Source organism: Salmo trutta, chromosome 1 (assembly GCF_901001165.1).
Source record: "Salmo trutta chromosome 1, fSalTru1.1, whole genome shotgun sequence".
Taxonomy (NCBI): Eukaryota; Metazoa; Chordata; class Actinopteri; order Salmoniformes; family Salmonidae; genus Salmo; species Salmo trutta.
This window is the reverse complement of record NC_042957.1, coordinates 58079976-58102341: the sequence shown is the minus strand read 5'-3', so window position 1 is coordinate 58102341 and position 22366 is coordinate 58079976. Positions and strand designations below refer to the sequence as shown.

General features: G+C 43.3%; 1 long non-coding RNA gene across 1 annotated transcript in view; it reads left to right on the top strand.

Moving 5' to 3' along the window:
- LOC115202545 (uncharacterized) overlaps window positions 1-22366 on the top strand; it is a 263397-nt gene that overhangs the window by 65901 nt on the left and 175130 nt on the right. The window contains exon 3 of the long non-coding RNA XR_003880010.1: window positions 20818-20948. This is a non-coding gene — a long non-coding RNA (uncharacterized LOC115202545). The remainder of the gene's footprint in view (window positions 1-20817; window positions 20949-22366) is intronic.

The window sequence follows — 22366 nt, the reverse complement described above, 5'->3', positions numbered from 1 at the left end:
TCAAGCAAGTTAATGTTTCCGACACCTTTGGACTGCTAAACAACTATTGATTTAGAACCACGGATAGTTACCGCAAGTCGAAAAGAAAACAGGAGCTGCCTCCACTATTCCAGAACCATTTCAGCTTTAACATTTCAACATTTCAACATCATCAAATCACCTATGCTAAGTCTAATACAGTGACAACTAAAAGGTGGCAAAAACAATTTAGTCCAATCAACGTTAGCTAAATATGATGTGGCTGTCCATGGTACTGATTTCTGTCTGTGTCTCTGTGTGTGTGTGTGTGTGTGTGTGTGTGTGTGTGTGTGTGTGTGTGTGTGTGTGTGTGTGTGTGTGTGTGTGTGTGTGTGTGTGTGTGTGTGTGTGTGTGTGTGTGTGTGTGTGTGTGTGTGTGTGTGTGTGTGTGTGTGTGTGTTCGTGCGTGCGTGCTTGCAAGTAGAAAATAACATGTTGACTCACCCTACTTGTAGAGAAACGTCAATGCCCTCATCTCTTTCATGTTGACGAAACAGTCTATGACTGTCATACTGTACAGGCTTTTAGTTTTTGTTGACCTAGGCTACCTGGCTAAAATGCTTGCTCGCTATCCTTCCTTTCATGGGCACCTGTGAGCCAGCTAGTTAACATTAGCCTACTGTATCTAGCTACATATTGAACTTCTGTCCTCTCAGTTCAGGGGCACAATGTATGAATTTATGGTTGGATCAGGATCCCCGTTATAATCATTGGCCAGTACGGAGAATTAAGTAAAACCAAGTTCAAATCTATATCTCCATCCATGGCTAATTTAGGAAAGGACCAATTTTAACACTCGCTTAGCCCCAGGTTAATTCTCCCTTAGCCCAGGGCTAAGTAGCAGTGTGAATTCCCCTAACAATACATTCATTAATGCAATTGCACAATCAACCAATTTGCCAAATAATCAGTGTCCAAACCTCCGCATTTTATTTTCACCACAATTTCTCTTAACCATTAGCAATACACTTTGAAATGTCATTTCTCCCCCAGCATTTAGCAGAATAAATATTGATTGCATTCCGTGAGTGATCACTCTGTAACCCATCATCCATCCTTAATAATGTCGCTCACAGGCACATTCTTGCAGCTTGGTTTCCATTAATAACCAGTCTACGTGACATTGTCAACATTCTTCCCCCAAACAACAGGGTCTGTCAGGCATGCCTGGTTCGCAATCAGGTCATTTAATGTATTTCTACAATTGAAAGCCCTTAACATATTGATACGTGGTTATCCTGTAGTGTGTATGGCCTTTTATCTCCTTGAGTGAAAGAAACTCCCAAACGCAGCTTCCTGAGATCTTCTGTTGGGGTTATTTATCATGTGGCATTTAGCAGGGGCCTGATGACAGCTGCTCTCCACTTTAATTAAAGGTTCAACCTCTTCCCTGGATGACACATTGACTGGTTTGTGCCTTGGAAAAGTGAAGGTACATGTCTAGTCCATCAGACTCCTTAGGAGCCATGGCCAACCTTCAAGGTAAAGAGCAGTGGAGATGGCATTTTAGTGAGGTCATCACAGGGCAAGACCACAGAGACTTGTTGGAATAAGGAGGGTTATCCAGACATGCACTTGTCAATCTAAAAATATGGTGATTATGTATTGTGTAATCTATTTCATTTATTGTAACCTCTTAATTTTTTAGGGCTCTAAAGGTAGGACATATTGTTGTTTATTTGTCATTATTTTATATGTATTTGTATTAACTTGTCCCCTCCTATGAAGCCATGGTTCATTCATTAAGTTTATAGTGACCTTCTGCTTTTGCAGATGTGGGATCTGCAACTCAGTCGGTAGCAGTGAATGGCTAATGGTCCATCCCTCAGCTATTTTACGGCTGACTGGAGAATGTGTCCACTTTGCATGGTTCCCTTCCTCCATTTTTCAAACTTTTCCTGAGTTGTGGGTGACACAGCTTGAAAGGGTTTCAGGAGAGGCAGCACACAAACGAAGAGTAAGCCCAGATGATACAATCACTTTGTTCAGCATGAACACTTCGGCAAACATGTCTCCCTTCTGTGGGCAGCCACAAGGCTTCTGTGTAAGACAGCGGATTGGCTCTTCTTCTTCTCAAAGTTAACCCTTGAGATTTCATACTAACAGAATTTCTGGAAATCCGTACTGCACAGGGACTTGACTCATGTTCCTACGAGTCACCGCCAGACAAGGATCAAGACTATGGATGGACATAAATACATCCATCTATACACAATGATCTCTTCTCAGCATTTCTGGCATTCAAGAGTGTGTTCATACAATGAAAGCAATCAGGTTTAGGCCCTTACTCACAGAGATTGTGATGACAGGAAGGTTTAGGCCCTGACTCACAGAGATTGTGATGACAGGAAGGTTTAGGCCCTGACTCACAGAGATTGTGATGACAGGAAGGTTTAGGGCCTGACTCACAGAGATTGTGATGACAGGAAGGTTTAGGCCCTGACTCACAGAGATTGTGATGACAGGAAGGTTTAGGTGTGTGTAGAGTAGGTGTCATAAAAGTGCCTGTCTTGATAAATGTCTCTACCCAACGTATAAATTAAAACACTGGCACACAGAGATCAAACACATAGAGCCGGATGTTTCCCAGCACTGCAGAGTGAACCAGGCCACTGAGTGGACAAGGAAAAGGGACTGAGCGCGAGTGATGTTGCTGGAAGCTCCCTAATGACACCTCCCCTGCAGTAGTGGTAGTGGTGAGAGGAGTTGTCTGGGCTTTATGCTCTCCTTCCTTGACGGCTCCTGGGATCCCTTTGTCCTGTTGTAAACCATTCTGAAGGAAGGACACCTAATTGCTCGGCGCACACTAATGAGTTTGCAAACTAATTAAAGGGGTATATTACGCCCTGTGGGGGCCCCCATCCCTTAGAAAGCCAGGGACGTCTTTAATGAGGGGCCTTGATAACCCTTCAAAGGAAGGATGTGTAGTGTCTGTAATGATGCCCAGGGTAAAGCCAGGCTCAGCCGGGTAGAAGTGTGAACCATGCCGTCCTGCCGCTGCTCTGCTCTGCTCAGCTCACCTCGGGTGTGTGGAGACTCGCAAGCAGATGCCAAGTGTTTTCAATCCGTCGCCCACAGCTACCTACCTACATGTCCAACTCACTCTCCCTTCAGCGAGTTCAAAGAGCCACGCTGCACCTTTCCCACAGCAGGAGGCATATAGGCAGGATCATAAGTAGGTAGGCCCCACGCTCATCTGGTTTACAAAAATATGAATATTCCAGTGTTCATACTTCCAGTGAGTCATTTTTTAAGAATAAGATGAAGCATTTTGTTGTTTTGACTTTCAAGTAATAGGCTGACCTATATCACACTCAAACTTCAAATGGCAGAAACAGTGGGAAGCAGCTGGGCAGAATAAGAAAGAGTGTTTTTTATAAATAGTGTCTGTGTCATATGGACTGAATTCAGCGTGGAAATAGATGAAGGTCAGCATTAGTCCTTATTCATGATTTCCGAGTCTCTTCATCTATGACAACACATTGCAGCCTTTGCCATGTGTTGGAGATTCAGACAGTGCTCTCAGTCTTATCTGATGGGATTGCAGCGGTGACACGATACAGTAAACAGCTTCTTTCTCCAGCAAAGTCAATCCTCCCTTCAGTAAACAAGGCAATTTTTTTGTTTGGTCACAATATTTTCTCTGGTGGCAGTGATGGCTGTTATTTTGCCTGTGGCTCCTGTCAAAACTAACATGGCTTAATTGACTGCGAGCGAATGAGCCCCTGGATTGATCCTGTCAGGCTCCTGAGGAAGTGATGCTGCTCCATCTGTGAGGCGCAACTCCAGCGACAGCAGCAATCTGTTGCTTGGGGATGAGCCAAGGCATTAAAAAAGGCTGAATTACTGAGAGTACCTCAGGCACATCACGTGGATCCTGATCAGCTGTCAGCCACGGCACACACCAGTAAACACGTGCACACAGACACTAAAACACACACACAAAGTCATTTGTTATTCCAGTCAACACACTTTGCACCACGGATACTAATGGAAAACTCAAGTGGTCTCAATATGTCCCTGAAGGTATTGAAGGAAATCAGAATAGTCTTGTCTCAGCTTGGGCTGTCCTCAGGGAATTTACAAAACACAGGCTGCTGTCACCCATTCTTCAGGCATTGTCATTTGTTCTAAAAAATGATGGTGTGTTGTCACCCTCTTGTCTTTCCATTTCCCCATTCCTCAAACATCAAATATGCCCTGTCATGACCCAACCTTCCACCTCTCTCTTTCTCTCTGCCTCTCCCTTCTCCTCCCTCTCTCCTTCTCTCTGTCTACTAAAGTGTGTGGTGGTGCGGCAGCGCCTTCTGGCATGATGAAATATTTAGACGCCTGTCAATGTAGATGGCGGTCAGAGACGCGGCGGAATAATCTGGGGGACAGCTGCTGTGCCACATCTGGGTGCCACTGATAGCAGGGGAAGGTGTGCGGCTGTCTTCCGTTGGAGCCGAGAGGAAACTTCAGAGCCGCAGCCATCTGTCAATCAGTGGGCAGAGTCGTAACGAAGCTCACCATTGTGGGCATACTCAGACGGATTGATGCCTGACAGACTTTGGATGGCATCGGAGAGTCGTAGATGGTACTTTTGTTGGATAATTGTGTGTGCTTCTGTACCTTTGAATTCCATTCCTCAGCGACAGAGAGAGCCTGGCCTGGTTGCTGTTGCTCAATGTGTTTGAGTAAATAAATAGCCTGCCCATGCCCGCTTTAATCCAATTTATCTCTTACTATCAACAACCTACAAGGATATTCGCTAACATATTTTTGTAAGCATAATGTGGCAATGAGGTCTCATTCACTCTATGTTTTCAACACGAGAAAGTAGGCTAGTCATTTGAATGACTGTGGACTTTGTTTGGTCTTGCTGGTAATGCGAGGTGGCTGGAGGTGCGATGTGTCGGAGCATTTGAAGAAGATTGAGTGTGAAAAGCCGCCCACTTCTCTCTTCCCTGCACTTTTCATCTGAGAGGGTGAGCGGGCCAAACGTGAATGGCTGTAGCTATCCAGTGGTGCTGTGCTGTGAGGCCAGTCGGCTGGCCTGAAAATCACTTTCCGTTCCTCTCCTAGGCACATGCGACAGGATATGGATGCGTCTCCTCTCGGCTCAGGCCCTCCCGACAACGTGATTAATGGCACTCGCTTCTCTCCCCATCTCATTCTGTTACTGTCAGAGTTAAGTGGGCCGAAGACAATAATAAACAGTCAGTCTTCTGTGAACCCCCTAACACGATCATTCCACCCCACCCACCCACCCACCCACCCCCTCTCCAATGAGAAAAAGAGGGAGAGAGAGAGAGAGGAAGAGGTAGAGACACAGAATGGTTGCGATGGAGTGAAATGGACGAAGAGAAACACGTCAGGAGAGAGATAGTGTCTGATATATGTGTGAGAAAACAGCTAATAGAGAAAACAGGACAATTGTAAAACCATGTCTTGAATATGAAATGAGAGCGATAGAGAAACAAGGAAGGAAATAAAACAGAGCGACAAGAAGTTTGAGAGCGATAGTGTGAGAGAGAAGATAGGTCAGGTCCCAGACCTGCTGTTTTATTCACTAGTGTGCTGTCTTTCCCTGCCTCTCTTCCCCCGAGCCTGTCACTTCACTCTGCCACTTCCTCTTCAGCCCAGCACTCCCTCCTTCCCTCACTCCCAGGCAGCCCCACAATGTTCCAGGATACCAACAGACCCTGTCACACAACGTTGTCTTCCTCCACCAGACACAGAGAGAACGCTATGGCGCCACGGCTCTTCTCAGGCTTTCCAACAACGCGTAGGAGTAAGAGAACAGGTCCTGGTTTGATTCATGTGCCTGGACTGGATAGTTCCCCTGGCTGACTGTGGGTTAGGAGCCCCAAAGCCCCTCTGCTGATCCCCTAAACCATGGGACCCTCTCTCTATCCTCATCTCCTCGCTCCTCTTATTACGGAGGATGACTTGCCCTACAGCCCTGTACTCAGTGACCGCAAAATCCACAGGCCCTTGTACCATTGTCATCCTCCATGCCAGGGGATCCATTTCCATTTCCATTTACGTCATTTAGCAGACGCTCTTATCCAGAGCGACTTACAAATTGGTGCATTCACCTTATGATATCCAGTGGAACAGCCACTTTACAATAGTACATCTATATAATTTTTTTTATTTTTTTGGGGGGGGGTTAGAAGGATTACTTAATCCTATCCCAGGTATTCCTTAAAGAGGTGGGGTTTCAGGTGTCTACGGAAGGTGGTGATTGACTCCGCTGTCCTGGCGTCGTGAGGGAGCTTGTTCCACCATTGGGGTGCCAGAGCAGCGAACAGTTTTGATCCCTTTTGTTTCTAGAAGATCTGCCTCAGAGAAATGAAGTGCCATGATCTCATCACACAGGCCCATTGTTTTCACTCTCATACACACTGTGTAATGGCCATGGAGATAAGGGGATGATTCAGGCCTTTCACTGGAGGAAATGGGAACACTTGCCAGAGAAGAAGTGAAATTACTGTTTTGATGGCTTTTGGTGGTGGGGGGCATAATTGCTGGGTGGATGGAGGGATGGATGAATGGATGGAGGGATGGAGTGTGAGGAATCTTAACACACGGGAGATGAGTATATCTAATACTGGAGGCAGTTGGAAGGAAGGGAGCATGCACAAGGTTATATACACCGCGGGTTGCCTTAATGGATGTGTATGTATAATAGCAGTTGTACTAAAATAGCGTATTTTTTTCTCCCCAACCCTTGCCCCTTCTGGATTGAAACTCCCATTGTTGATAGCAACGCTGATTACGATATTGTTCCATGCGCATCACCATAGTAACGGCAGTTAATTTCATATTGTTTGTGCATGAGATAGTTGCTAGGGCCTTTAGGAATATGAGATGAGCTTAATATATTTGGCAACTGGCATAAGGCTCATCAACACATTCCAGAAAACAAGGGTCAGAGGATTACAGGACGTAGTAATGACAGGGACAGAGCATAAATACTATGCAGGATTATAATTAGCCTTACTCCGTGCATTTAAATACACTCCCACATTGACTTCTGGGGGAAATGTTGTATTAATTGGGTGGCTTTTCTTTTCTCCCTACTTTTAAGTAATTTCAGCAGCAAACAAAAGGCTTGGCGATTAGGCGGCACCGAGTCACGCCAGATCAACATTAGCCATGCCACAAACTCCCTCTGGAAACACCTCTACCCAGGGAGAGAAGGAGAGGGAGGGCATTCAGAAAGGAGTCAGAGTCAGCTTTGAAGCCCTCTGTGAAGGAGAACTGAAAAGGGGGATCGATGTGAGAGGGAGCCTGATAAGATAAGGCAGGCACACACAGGGCTGTATCCTCGGGGTGGAGAGACTACAGTGGGGGGACAGGAAAGGGTTTCCTGGTGCCGAGGCTGAGGCCTGGACCTGAGGGGAATTAATGTAGAGAGAGACTGGAGACTGGCTCGGCTTCCCACTCCAGTCCTCCTAGTCTCCCACCTCAGCATTCAGCTATCGTCTCTCTCTCTCTCGCTCTCTCTTTCTCTCCCCCTCTCTCCATCTCTCCCTCTCTCTATCCCTCCCTCCCTCTCCCTCCTTCCCATCTCTCTCTATCCCTCCCCAGCCACGGCAGCTTTATCATTCATTTCCGTCCAGAAGTGGGGAGAAGTTGTAAAGCTAATTAAGGTGCGGGGATGCGGCGGCTCGACAGATGTGCATTGAGACGGCCAGCTATTGAGTAGCGGGGATAATGGTGTGCAGATCTGGTGGGCAGTGGGGGCTGTGTTGGAGGGAACTCTTTACCTTGGCCTGCATGTTAATAAGAGCCTGCCTGCCTGTCTGTCTGTCTGTCTGTCTGTCTGTCTGTCTGCCGAGAGCAGGGAATTAGGGGGGAAGGGAAGCGTGTCGCCTGCCTCTTACTGAAGAAACAAGACTGCCTAGCTGATTAGGGGCACAAATTCACCCAGGTCGGTAAGACAGGGAGATATGCAGTTCTGTAGGACAGAGAGAGAGAAAAAAGACCTGTCTTTATTAACAAGGAATAATGGGAGAGGAAAATGGAGCGGAGGATATACTGTACCTGTTGTGGATGTTGAATAGTAGAGTTGATTTGGTATTGTCGATGACAGTCATCAACATTAGATGTATCTATGTGTAATTTTTCTCTACTTGATGTCATTGAAAGCCATAATCACCAGCTAAATGAGACATAGAAGTGGGCCGTGGTTGAAGTGTTGCACTAAGAGTACTTTGCTGGATCAAACAGTATATTAGAGGTGTTTGGCTCTTGACTAGTAAACAATGTTTGCTTTTAGCTCTTGACTTTTTATTGATCATACAGACCATACTACTGCCAAGTGCATTGAAGCTGTATGAGAAATATAGGAAATATGTGAGTGAACGCAACTCCAATATGTGTTCTGGTGAAAGGGTCTTTTGTCTAATAAATTGACAAATTTGGACACTGGAAAGCATACTGCAAGGTATAGATCTTTGATTAATTGAAATCATTCATATTAACTCGTTTGATGCTACCATTTCTCATGACATACAATGACTTCAGAAACTATTCACACCCCTTGACTTTTTCCACATTTTGTTGTGTATTTAATTAATTGTATTGAATTGTCATTTTTGGACAACGATATACACAAAATACTCTTTAGTGTCAAAGTGGAAGAAAAATACTACATTTATAAAAAATTAAGTAGTATATCTTGATTAGATAACTATTCACCCCCTGAGACAATACATGTTAAAACGTCTTTGGCAGCGATTACAGCTGTGAGTCTTTTTGGGTCTCTAAGAGCTTTGCACACCTGGATTGTACAATATTTGCCCATTATTATAAAAAAAATATTCAAGCTCTGTCAAATTGCTAGAAAGACATTTAAAAGTCTTGCCAAAGATTTTCAGCCGATTTAAGTGAAAACGGTAACTAGACCACCAAGGAACATTCAATGTTGTCTTTGTAAGCATCTCCAGTATAGATTCGCTTTGTGTTTTAGGTTATTGTCTTCCTGCTGAAAGGTGAATTTGTCTCCCAATGTGTGTTGGAAAGAAGACTGAACCAGGTTTTCCTCTAGGATTTTAGGATTTTGCCTGTGCTTAGCTCTATTCCCTTTGTTTTTATCCTCAAAAACTCCCTACTCCTTGCCGATGACAAGTTTACCAATAACAGGATCCAGCCACCACCATGCTTGAAAATATGAGGAGTGGTACTCCGTGATGTGTTGTGTTGGATTTTCCCAAACATAACGCTTTGTAGTCAGGACATAAAATTGATTTTTATGCCAGAAGTTGCCCTTCCTTATGAGTCATTGCGGTTGAATCTGTGCTTGAAATTCACTACTCGATTGAGGGACCTTGCAGATAAATGTATGTGTGGTGTACAGAGATGGGGTAGCCATTCAAAAATCCTGTTTACCACTATTATTAAACACAGAATGAGTCCATGCAACTTATGCAACTTGTTAAGCACATTTGTACTCCTGAACTTATTTAGGCTTGCTATAACAAAGGGGTTAAATACTTAATGACTTAAGACATTTCTGCTTTTCATTTTTGATTAATTTCGAAAATGTTTTACAAACAAAATTCCACTTTGACATTATGGGGTATCATGTGTAGATCAGTGAAACAGCATCTCAATTTAGCACAACTAAATGTGGAAAAAGTCAAGGGGTGTGACTACTTTCTGAAAGGCAAGGTTTATTCTGCACAGACCTTTTCAACATTAATGTAGTGCACCGACAAGTCTACGTTTGTTGAATGAAATATGATATCAAACAGAGAAACCCCACACTTGAAACAAAATTGCAGGGTTGGTTTTAGAGCGTAACACATTATTTTCTCTGTTTGGATGAGAGGAAAAAGCGAACAATAATTTCCTCCTATAGATTGTTGCACAGCTCCAATCTCCCACACAAAGCCTTGTTCACCAGCTATCTCCCCGTTTTTAATTAGCTTCCTTCAACAAAGACAGTCTGATCTTATTTCTGCCTAATTGTGATTATTTACACAATAAAGGTTTATGGGTATTTATAGCCCCCTTTTCCTCCCAGTATTCAATGTCTGCCGTTAATAATGAGTAGGAAATGATTTTCAACACTCCATCATTATCTGTGTCTTCAAGTACTGTCTTCCTTTTAATATGCCAATGCTGGCTGATATAATCACCTAGTAATTGTAAAACACTTCAAGTACGACACATTTTGTGTGGCACTCTCCTGAATGAAGAAATCACAGTCAAGACAAAAAGAAGCGCTTGAATATGTTGAGGATCTGTTTGTGTTCTCAGGAGAGATGCTTCGGCTCGGCAATGAATGGTTATTCCATTCTAGGTGGCAGAATTCCAAATTACACGGCGGCGGCGTATCCTAAAGAAAAGTGTAGGTTAGCTCAGCCTCAAATCCCACATCACCGTGCTCCTGATGCTCGCCTCTGTCTAATCATCAGGCCCTTTATTCCCAATAATCAACCACACAGAGAGTTTACAGATTACCATTGATCCTATACGAGAGAGCAGATTTATAGTAGTTGGGTACTGCTGTCAAACCGTCTTAAATGAATTGTACATTAAGTTGCCCCTACTGCTAGGTAACTACAGAGTAATAACTGTAGTAATACTGCAGTAGTTACATAGGTGTTACTATGTAATTACATGGTAATACGTTTGTAGCGCTTTCAGTTATTAAACATTTGGAACAAGGAATGTGTAATTACACAGCCACTTGCTGAAGTTTATTCCACATGTGTAATTATGGATGTTATTACACATTTTTTGTTCCACTATTTAAGTCATGTTTTGTAATTACGTTTTAAAGTCATCTATGAATTACCACGTTAATAACTCTAACCAAAATCGGACCTTGTTATTTGTTACTAACTACAAGGTGCCACTGTCATTGAAGCCACATGGAATACCAGGGTTGATAAATAGGCTAGGACCTGGTAACAACAATTGTAACAAGGCACATCCTGTCATTGCTACTCTAACTTCTGCGATGCATACAAAGCCCTCCCCCGCCCTGCCTTCGGCAAATCTGACCATGACTCTATTTTGTTGCTCCCAGCCTATAGACAGAAACTAAAACAGGAAACGCCCGTGCTCAGGTCTATCCAACGCTGGTCTGACCAATCGGATTCCACGCTTCAAGATTGCTTCGATCACGTGGACTGGGATAACATTGATGTATATGCTGACTTGGTGAGCGAGTTTATTAGCAAGTGCATCGGCGATGTCTTACCCACTGTGACTAGTAAAACCTTTCCTAACCAGAAACCGTGGATTGATGGCAGCATTTGCGCAAAACTGAAAACGTGAACCACCGCTTTTAATCATGGCAAGGTGACTGGAAACATGACCAAATACAAACAATGCAGCTATTTCCTCCGTAAGGCAATCATACAAGCAAAGCGTCTGTATAGAGACAAAGTAGAGTCGCAATTCAACGGCTCAAACACGAGATGTATGTGTCACGACTTCTGCCGAAGTCGATGCCCCTCCTTGTTCGAGTGGTGCTCGGCGGTCGACGTCACCGGTCTTCTAGCCATCACTGATCCATTTTTCATTATCCATTGGTTTTGTCTTGTTTTCACACACACCTGGTTCCAATCCCATTCATTACCTGTTGTGTATTTAACCCTCTGTTTCCCCTCATGTCCTTGTTCGAGATTGTTTGTATGTTATTTTGTGTCGTGTATTTTGTAGTAGTGAGCTACGGGTATTGTTGCCCATGTTATTTTATGTACATTTTGGTTTTGGAGTTCGTTGTTTGTTTATTTTATTAAAACAACTCCAGTGATACCAAGTTGGTTTCTCCTGCGCCTGACTTCCCTGCCACCTCCACACACGGCGATGACAGTATGTGGTAGGGTCTACAGTCAAATCACAGATTACAAAATGAAAACCAGCCCCGTCGTGGACATCAACGTCTTGATCCCAGACAAATTAAACAACTTCTTTGCTCACTTTGAGGACAACACAGTGCCACTGACACAGCCTGCTACCAAAGCCTGTGGGTTCTCTTTCTCCATATCCAACGTGAGTAAAACATTTAAACGTGTTAACCTTTGCAAGGCTGCTGACCCAGACGGCATCCCTAGCCGCGTCCTCAGAGCATGCGCAGACCAGCTGGCTGGTGTGTTTACGGACATATTCGATCTATCGACCTGTGCAACTGGGTCCTGGACTTTCTGACGGGCCGCCCCCAGGTGGTGAAGGTAGAAAACAACATCTCCACCCCGCTAATCCTCCACAATGGGGCCCCACGAGGGTGCGTTCTCAGGCCACTTCTGTACTCTGTTCACCCATGACTGCGTGGCCATGCACGCTTCCAACTCAATCATCAAGTTTGCAGACGACACTACAGTGGTAGGCTTGATTACCAACAACAACGAGACGGCCTACAGGGAGGAGGTGAGGGCCGCCGGAGTGTGGTGTCAGGAAAATAGCCTCACACTCAATATCAACAAAACAAAGGAGATGATCGTGGACTTCAGGAAACAGTAGAGGGGGCAAACCCCCATCTACATCAATGGGACAGTAGTGGAGAAGATGGAACGTTTTAAGTTCCTCGGCATATTCATCACCGACAAACTGAAATGGTCCACCCACACAGACAGTGTGGTGAAGAAGGGGCAATAGAGCGTCTTCAACCTCAGGAGGCTGAAGAAATTTGGCTTGTCAACTATAACACATATTTTACAGATGCACAAACGAGAGCATCCTGTCGGGCTGTATCAACGCCTGGTATGGCAACTTCACTGCACTCAACCGCAAGGCTTACCAGATGGTCGTGCGGTCTGCACAACACATCACTGGGGCAAACTACCTGCCCTCCAGGACACCTACAGCACCCGATGTCACAGGAAGGCCAAAAAGTTAATCAAGGACAACGACCACCCGAGCCACTGCCTGTTCATCCCGCTATCATCCAGAAGGTGAGGTCAGTACATGTGCCTTTCTAAGATCTTCGAAAGCCAAGTTAACAAACAGATCACCGATCATTTTGAATCCCACTGTACCTTCTCCACTATGCATTCTGGTTTCCGAGCTGGTCATGGGTGCACCTCAGCCACGCTCAAGGTCCTAAACGATATCATAACCACCATCAATAAAAGACAATACTGTGCAGCCGTATTCAGCGACCTGGCCAAGGCTTCGACTCTGTCAATCAGCACATTCTTATTGGCAGACTCAACTGCCTTGGTTTCTCAAATGACTGCCTCGCCTGGTTCACCAACTTCTTCTCAGACAGAGTTCAGTGTGTCAAATTGGAGGGCCTATTGTCCGGACCTCTGGCAGTCTTTATGGGGGTGCCACAGGGTTCAATTCTCGGGCCGACTCTTTTCTCTGTATACATCAATGATGTCGCTCTTGCTGCTGGTGATTCTCTGATCCACCTCTACGCAGACGACACCATTCTGTATATTTCTGGCCCTTCTTTGGACACTGTGTTGACGAGCTTCAATGCCATACAACTCTCCTTCTGTGGCCTCCAACTGCTCTTAAATGCAAGTAAAACTAAATGCATGCTCTTCAACCGATCGCTGCCTGCAGCTGCCCGCCCGTCCAGCATCACTACTCTGGACGGTTCTGACTTAGAATATGTGGACAACTACAAATACCTAGGTGTCTGGTTAGACTGTAAACTTTCCTTCCAGACTCACATTAAGCATCTCCAATCCCAAATTAAATCTAGAATTGGCTTCCATAAGACTGCTAAATAGTTAGTTAAATAGTTAACCAAATAGCTACCTGGACTTTCTGCATTGACCCTTTTTGCACTAACTTTTATGTCTCATCACGTATGCTGCTGCTACTGGTTATTATCTGTCACTTTATTCCTAGTTATATGTGCATACTGTATCTACTTCGTACCCCTGCACATTGACTCAGCACTGGTACCCCGTGTATATAGCCAAGTTGTCACTCATTGTGTATTTATTATTACTTTTATTATTAGTTGTTTTAGTTTTCTATTATTTCACTATTTTCTTTCTCTCTGCATTGTGGGAAGGGCCCATAAATACTGTTAGTCTACACTTGTTGTTTATGAAGCATTTGAGAAATGTTATTTGATTATCTTGTACCTACCCAGGAGCAAGCAAATTAATGTAAAGTGAAACCCAGTAGGGTATAACCTTTATAATTAATATGTAGTTACAATGTAGCAACCTTTGCAGACAATAGGCTAACTAAGAGAAGTTAGGAGACAGGAGATAGGAGAACATTAGGTATAACCTTTTCACTGTACTGTACGCACAATAAGTAGGGATTGATTGATGCTCAATGTTAAATTATTTCTACTATCACATCTAAGCCAATATGACACAAATGTCAATTTAACATCACAATTAAACTTGATTGGAGGTACACAACACACTACCCGCCTCTCATAATGAGCCGTTCAGCCGTTACAATCTTTAACAACCAACTCTGTAATTACACTGTTGTTACAAGGGATATACATGTATTTACAATGTACTTACCCAGGAGCGAGCAACTTAATGTAAAGTGAAGTGAAATGTTGAATTACTTTGTAGTTACATTGCAACAACCTTTGCAGATAATAGTAGGGACATCAACGGTTCAGGCTGCTGTCACTGTTGAAGCTATAGTCTTGGGCGCCTGTTTCAATTGTCTATTTTTAAACGCCCTCCATGGTTAAAGTAATGATAAATAGATGTCATTGTTGTAAAAATCTGTGAGTGTGCTTCATTTACTATCATCCTATATCGAAATAGAGAATTATTTTGGCTTTATGAATTATATTATATTACGCTAAGTCTCTTTTTGCACAACTTAAGAAGAATATCAAAGAGCTTCAGGTGAAGAAAATCTTACTGTATTTGTTGAATGGGTTAATTAACTTGAGGATCTATTACCTGTTATGGATACATGCACTATGGGTGTGCTAGGATATACATACATTATTCACAGAGGAAGTGTTACCGACATTTATTTGACTGTAAACTGGTGGATAGAACGTGTTAGGCCTGCTACATTACACAGACAAACGTTTTCACCACACAACAATTACAGGACATACACATAATTTTACCTCAGATTGGTGATGTGAGTATTATAGTTTATAGTCATCACGTTCTCCCAAAATCGATTGCTTGAAACGGATCAATATCTTTGGTTTAGTACAAGTATTTTTGTCATACACGCCAGTCCATAATGGGACTTAGAATGCGGCTGTCGTTTTCAGACCACGGTGGTGTAGTGGTCTGGGTGTAGCTGGTGCAGAGGAGTCAGGCGCAGGACCACAGAGATGAGTAACACAAGTAACTTTACTAAAATATTCCAATAACATGTCGTAAATACCGAGCCCACAATAACGGACTGAACATACATAAAAAAATCAGGCACAAAAACCATGGGGAAAACAGAGGGTTAAATAATGAATATGTAATTGGGGAATTGAAACCAGGTGTGTAAAATAAAGACAAAACAAATGGAAAATGAAAGTGGATCGGCGATGGCTAGAAGGCCGGTGACGTCGACCGCCGAACGCCACCCGAACAAGGAGAGGGACCGACTTCGGCGGAAGTCGTGACAGGTGACTAGAATAAAATCGGTCTCTCCTCCCATAAAACGTCTCTGGCCTCACATGAATTCATGGATTTGAAGGTTAAACTATCATTCGAATGAAAGCCAACCCCTGTCGCTATTTAAAAACCGATGTGAAGTGGTGATTCGTTGAATTTAAACGCAACATGTAAAGTGGTGGCCCATGTTTCATGAGCTGAAATAAAAGATCCCAGACATTTTTCATACGTGCAAAAAGCTTATGTCATGACGTGGCCCTTTCTGGGTATAGAGCTCTCCCTTCTACACCCAGGTTCTGTTATCTCAGGTCGTAAATTCCTGGAGGAGACTCTCTCCTCCTGGCCATGCAGTATATATATAGAAATAGTTTGGCAGTAGAACAAAGGAACTTCTTCTACATCACAGAACTTGAGAACTGAACAATGTCCATGTTTTGGAGAATGTGTAAATGGTCGGTGGAGAAACCAGCTACGACCCGTCCGTTTTGTTTCACGTTTGTGACCTCATGATAGACAATACAGCGACATTACCATAACTCTGTTTATACAGGTGCCTCCATTATGAGGTTTGAGTCTAATTATTGTATAAAATGAATGAGTAAAGATGAAACTATTTATGAAATGATGTAATGATGTTAATGTGAGAGAATTGTATTCCCTTTAAAGTTTAACTACGTCATTGGCCCGCCCCAATGAGCACAGACAGGATCTGGCTCATGGGACAGCCCTTTTCTACTGTTACGAATAAAACCCCTACCTGAAGAAATCCTCTTCAGACCATCAGTACCTCGGTCAGCTGAGGGGGCGAAGGTTGAGTAGAGACCACAAAAACCTCAGTATAAGGTAAGGTTGTAATGGTTGTTGAACTCCTAACCATACCACGTGGAGCATTGGCTACACGTGTCACGACTTATGCCGAAGTCGATGATTTCCCTGTTCGGGCGGTGCTTGGCGGTCGACGTCACCGGTCTTCTAGCCATCATTGATCCATTTCTCATTTTCCATTGGTTTTGTCTTGTCTTCCTACACACCTGGTTCAAATCCCATTCATTACATGTTGTGTATTTAACCCTCTGTTTCCCCTCATGTCCTTGTCAGAGATTGTTTGTGCATATGCTCGTGTATTATGGATTGGTGCGCGATGGGTTCTTGTACCCACTTTTATTTATTATGTACATTTTGGTTTTGGAGTTTTAGTAACGTTATTAAAATACTCCATTTATACCAAGTTGGATTCTCCTGCGCCTGACTTCCCTGCCACCTACACACACAACATTACAACACGGCGGGAAATGGTTAAACTCTGAGACTATCGGTCCGGACAGAATAAGAGCAAATCTTAGATTCTAATTACTAGTCTGCAGCTAGAAATTATGTCAACATGAAATGCGAAGACCGACAACCGCCGAAACATCTATACTATAAGAACATTTCTGAATGGTACTCTGAAGTATCCATTCTAACCACGAAAGACTCCAGGGAAGCAGAGAGACGCTTGGATGAACTTTCCAACAGAAAGACAGACGATTTCAACAGAGATCACGACGACACACTGAGCGTAAATATATATTGATTGCAATTATTCCTGAATGAGTGAGCGTTCATGTGCAAAGGATTAGCATTTCAATTAATATAATTATCAACTGTGTAGTGACTCTTTTGTCTTTCCCGCCCTTCTCAGTCCACACCCACTTCCCTTTGTCCACCAAGCCGTCATATCGGCTTAGCCCACTAGGGAACCTCCCCTATCATTTCCTTGTAACAATATCTACTGTTTGTTTATGCATTTCTGTGATTATTTACTTAGTTAGAAAATAAATGATTAAGACAATTGATGTATGGATGATTCATAGTAAAGGCTGGGTTCATGCAGATAACTAACAGATAACAACAACGACATTTGGAATGAGACTAATGTGAGGTAAATAATAATTCATTAATTAGAAGAATAATTGATCAGATATTAAAATATCTGAAGAGTTATATTAGGAAAATTATAACTTTGTAATCTGAAGATTTTCCTTGGTGCCCCGACTTCCTAGTTAATTACTTTTACATGATTAGTTTAATCACGTAATAATAATTACAGAGAATTGATTTGATAAAATAACAGTCTTCACTTTAATGATGCCAAAGACACGACACTTATATCTCTCAAATTGTGTGCACAAATTTGTTCATATCCCTGTTAGTGAGCATTTCTCCTTTGCCAAGATAATCCATCTACCTGACAGGTGTGGCATATCAAGAAGCTGATTAAACAGCATGATCAGTACACAGGTGCACCTTGTGATGGGGACACTAAAAGGCCACTCTAAAATGTGCATTTTTGTAACACAACACAATGCCACAGATGTCTCAAGTTTTAAGGTGGAGTGCAATTGACATGCTGACTGCAGGAATGTCCACCAGAGCTGTTGCCAGAGAATTTAATGTTCATTTTTCTTCCATAAGCCGCCTCCAATGTCATTTTAGAGAATTTGGCAGTACGTTCAACTGGCCTCACAACCGCAGACCACATGTAACCGTGCCAGCTCCGGACCTCCACATCTGGCTTCTTCACCTGCGGGATCGTCTGAGACCAGCCACCTGGACAGCAGATGAAACTGAGGAGTATTTCAGTCTGTAATAATGCCCTTTAGTGGGATTTTTTTTTATTCTGATTGGCTGGGCCTGGCTCCCCAGTGGGTGGGCCTGGCTCCCGAGTGGGTGGGCCTATGCCCTCCCAGGGCCATCCATGGCTGCGCCCCTGCCCAATCATGTGAAATCCATAGATTATATGAACTCTAACTCAGTCTTTGAAATTGTTGCATGTTGTGTTTATATTTTTGTTCAGTATATATATAGCAACCATATATAGATTACTCCAAGTTTCCATGTGGTCTTTGTATTAATATTAGGCTATAACTGGTCGCGATACAACGATATTACTATGTAATTACATAGCAACACCTATGTAACTACTATGTTGTTTCTACAGTTATAACTGTGTAGTTATTGTACATCGCAAAGGGGGCAACTTAAGTGTTACCAATCTTGGTTATTGTTTCTTAACCCAAATGATGAAAGCCTTGTTCTCCCCATGTCCTTAGGGGGATGGTGCCTGGTGCTTTTCTGTTGGAGAGGAGAGGATGGGATCCTGACTGTTTCTCTCTTTCTGCTGTTATTTCCCTGTAGAGCAGGGAAGAGTGAAGGGAGCTATGAGTGATCGACTGCGCCTCTATTCTATGAGTTTTAGGGGGATTTGAAGTTATTGAAAGTGTGGTGAAGGGTGACAGCTGGGAGATGTCTATGTGATGCCTATCGGACGGCCGGGTGCCTGCCATCATGGTTGTGTGCATCCAGCCAGTCTTCCTCTCAGCCTGTCCCCTCAGGCAGACGGCACAAGCATTCCACTCCACTATCACATACATGTTGTTGTACTACTGGCCAATCATCTGCACTACTCACATATGAGATTTCACCAAGATTGCACAGAAATGTGATATTGATATAAAATGGCTGTATAGGGCCTTTAAAAGTGTGAAATTGGGAGGTGTGAGAATGATGAATGATCGATAGATTGATGGCGAGAGAGAGAGAGGCATTTTTGGGGGGCTATTCCTTAACGATTCCTCTGAGTAGCCATGCAAGGAATAATGGATGTGTAATGTGGAACGACAGCTTGCAGAGCACTGTCATTAATGTTGTAATTCACTTTTAGTGTTTCTACTATTGCACTGCAACAGGAGGCACAGATGTCACCTGAATCAGCTCCTTCTAGCAGCCAGAGCGCACCCTGTCTTCACCAGCTGTCTATGAACGCACCCTGCCAGCCCACCGTGTGTGCAAATGTGTGTGTGTGTGTGTGTGTGTGTGTGTGTGTGTGTGTGTGTGTGTGTGTGTGTGTGCGTGCGTGCGTGCGTGCGTGCGTGCGTGCATATGTCCATGATGCCCGGTAAATGTCAACTTCCAGAGTACACTGTATGTATTGATACAGGAAGTAAATCCATACTGTTATAGTATCTTGTTACATCATTGGAATCAAAAACAAATGGATTTTCTTTGCCATTTTTCCTTCTGGTAAATGATTATAGAATACCTAGACTTAAATACTTAGTTAATATTTGGCCCCATTTTAAAAAGGACAATCGTATCAGTACTCTCCCTACTTTATGTTATAAATCATATTGGGACCTTAAATGAAGTGGATGCTTGAATACCCAACACAAATGTCTCCCATCTCTTTAATATACGTGCACACGTTCACTCTGGAGATCACCCTGACAAAACCACGGAGGGATATGACAGAAGACGAAAGAAAAGAAGGTCTCAAAGAGAAAATAGCTGACTGACTGTGTAAGCTCAGCTCAGCTCAAAATGAGAAAGTTCATTATATGGCCGTCAAGGTGAAAGGAAGACATCTCCTGGCAGACGCAGTTAAAATGTCCACCTCTCCTACTCAGAGGAGAAAAGAGAAGGAATGAAGAGGGACAAATGCTGTTTTGTGGGGAGGTGTGTGTAATAAAGAGAGTAAAAGTGCGTGTGTGTGAGTGTGTGTGTGTGTGTGTGCGTGTGTGTGTGTGTGTGTGTGTAATAGAGAGAGTAAAAGAGTGTGTGTGTGCGTGTGTGCTCGTGTGCGTGCGTGTCTGTTCCAGTACAGACAAGGGCAGCAGTGTTAATGGTATTGCGCTGTAAAATGACCCTTACATCCGTTTCTTCATACATTTCCACAGTGCTTCAAAAGTCCTCATATTTTCCCCTTGTCAGCAGTGTATCATTGTTATGTGTATGTGACCTCTAGAAGGAGCTTGTGTTCCTTCATGTAGCCTTCCATGTTCAGCCTGTGCTCCCTTGTTATTTGATTGCATTCTGAATGCATTTTCCCTAACAATGAAACAGAAGGTTATCCCTGTTGACATATAGCTTCTATGGTTAGTCTCCTGCGCTTTAATACAGGGCTAGCCTATGAATATCAGTTTAATAGACAAAACTAGTTTCATTCCACTAATATTTGCCAACACAAGTGGATGCTTAAAATAGCTCCTCTCACTCAGTAACACTACTGTATATTATGCTGAGTGTGCCACTTATCATACAGCCTCAAGCTAAGGCAGCATTAGCCATACCTCCCCTGGCGATGCAACATTAGAAATGAAGTGGTATCAGGGAAACTACTGTAGCCCTGTGTGAGGAGGAGCCACAGTGTTAGAATGGTTCCACACAGACCTATAAATGGGATGTTTGATACAGTACATACTGTAGTGTTTCATAGCAGATGTTGCTGTCCTTTGTCTCGCAGACGCTGCTTCACACAGAGTGATGCTGAGACTGGCTTAGGCTTGCAGCACCACTGAAGACTGGTACACGGCACTAGACAATGACTATTAGCCCCAAGACCAGCGAACAGTGATCAACTGACCTCTGAGACAGGTAAGACTGTTACAAATGTGAACATTTACCACCCTGTGTAGATAACTGTTACATATACTACAGAACGAGGCTCATTTCACCAACATGTAGGATACGGTTTCCTTATCCTCATATGAATCAAGTTCTCTTAGAAGTAAATCTTCATGTGGCAGAAAGTGATGTGGGCGCTGGACATGGGGGGGCTAGTGGGTCTGGGCAGGTGTGATGTCGTTGATGTTTGTATGATGTTGTCGTTTGTATGTGAATGTTTTGTATTATTAATAAAAAAAAATTAAAAAATAAGTAAATCGTATACTCTACCAAAAGAAAATATTATCAGGAATTAGTCTTTCCCTGTGTCCTGTGTACTCAATGACAGTCTCACTCTCAGCATCAAATAGCAGAGTTACTTGTTTACTTTACTATGATTTACGAGCGAATGTTTGATTTAACTAAAATCCATCATTGCACTGCAGTAGACAATAGATCTCATTCAGATTAGTCCGTTTCTGCAGTTGGGTGGAAATGTGTTGAATCTTTTCACACTCACCTCAAAGCTAGTCATCATTTTCCTTTTCAAGGGAACTTGAAGTGGTGTCAGAAGGAGATATGGCATGGGTTTGTGTTTGTTTTCTTCTTGCATAGAGAGTAGTTACTTTGAAAAGCGCAGGGCTGGCTCGGTGATGGAGCGTAGGATGATTCAGCAGGAATCCAACAGCCCATGTGACTGATTCACATTTGAACATAAGCAGAAATACGGCCACTCCAGGGAGTTGCGGGGAGGAATGGAAAAATAGCCTCAAATCTCTCAGCAGCAAATCAAGTCTCTTTGTTTAAGTCCTGTTCTGTGTCACCTGCTCTATGGCTCACCGGTGTGTTGTGGTGTACATGGTGATACTGATTGCTCTTATTCAAAATAAGCACCATGACAAAGATGGGGAAGAGGAGTTTTTTGAATGTGCCTCTCCTGAAGAGGAGGGCCTGAGAGGATTATATGGCTCAGTGGGCACCGTATTGTGTAGGGAGTGGATACAGCAGGTACCCATTTGAATCCCAGCCAAGAGACAGACACAATGTTGCAGGGGATAATGTTGCCTCACAGCAATTAAACTCTGGAGGTTTGGAGTGGTTTAGGGGGAAGCATGTTAAATTAGCCCATTTTTCTTCCCTCTCAGCCATGTCTTACGCTTATCTTCTTTCTGACCACTTTGTAGGAGAACCTGAGAACTGTACGGAGGAGTCGTTTGCTTTGAATTCTTTAGGTGCCAAATTGAATTCCCTCCATCATTCCTCTCTGTGTATCATTTGCATTGACATATCTAATGCATACACATTTTCAAGTACTAATCAAAGGCAGAGATTTCGCCCTTTATCCAAGTATCCTAGAAACACTGTGTGATCTGCTCCCGTCAGCACCACAGAACTTTCCCATACCCTTG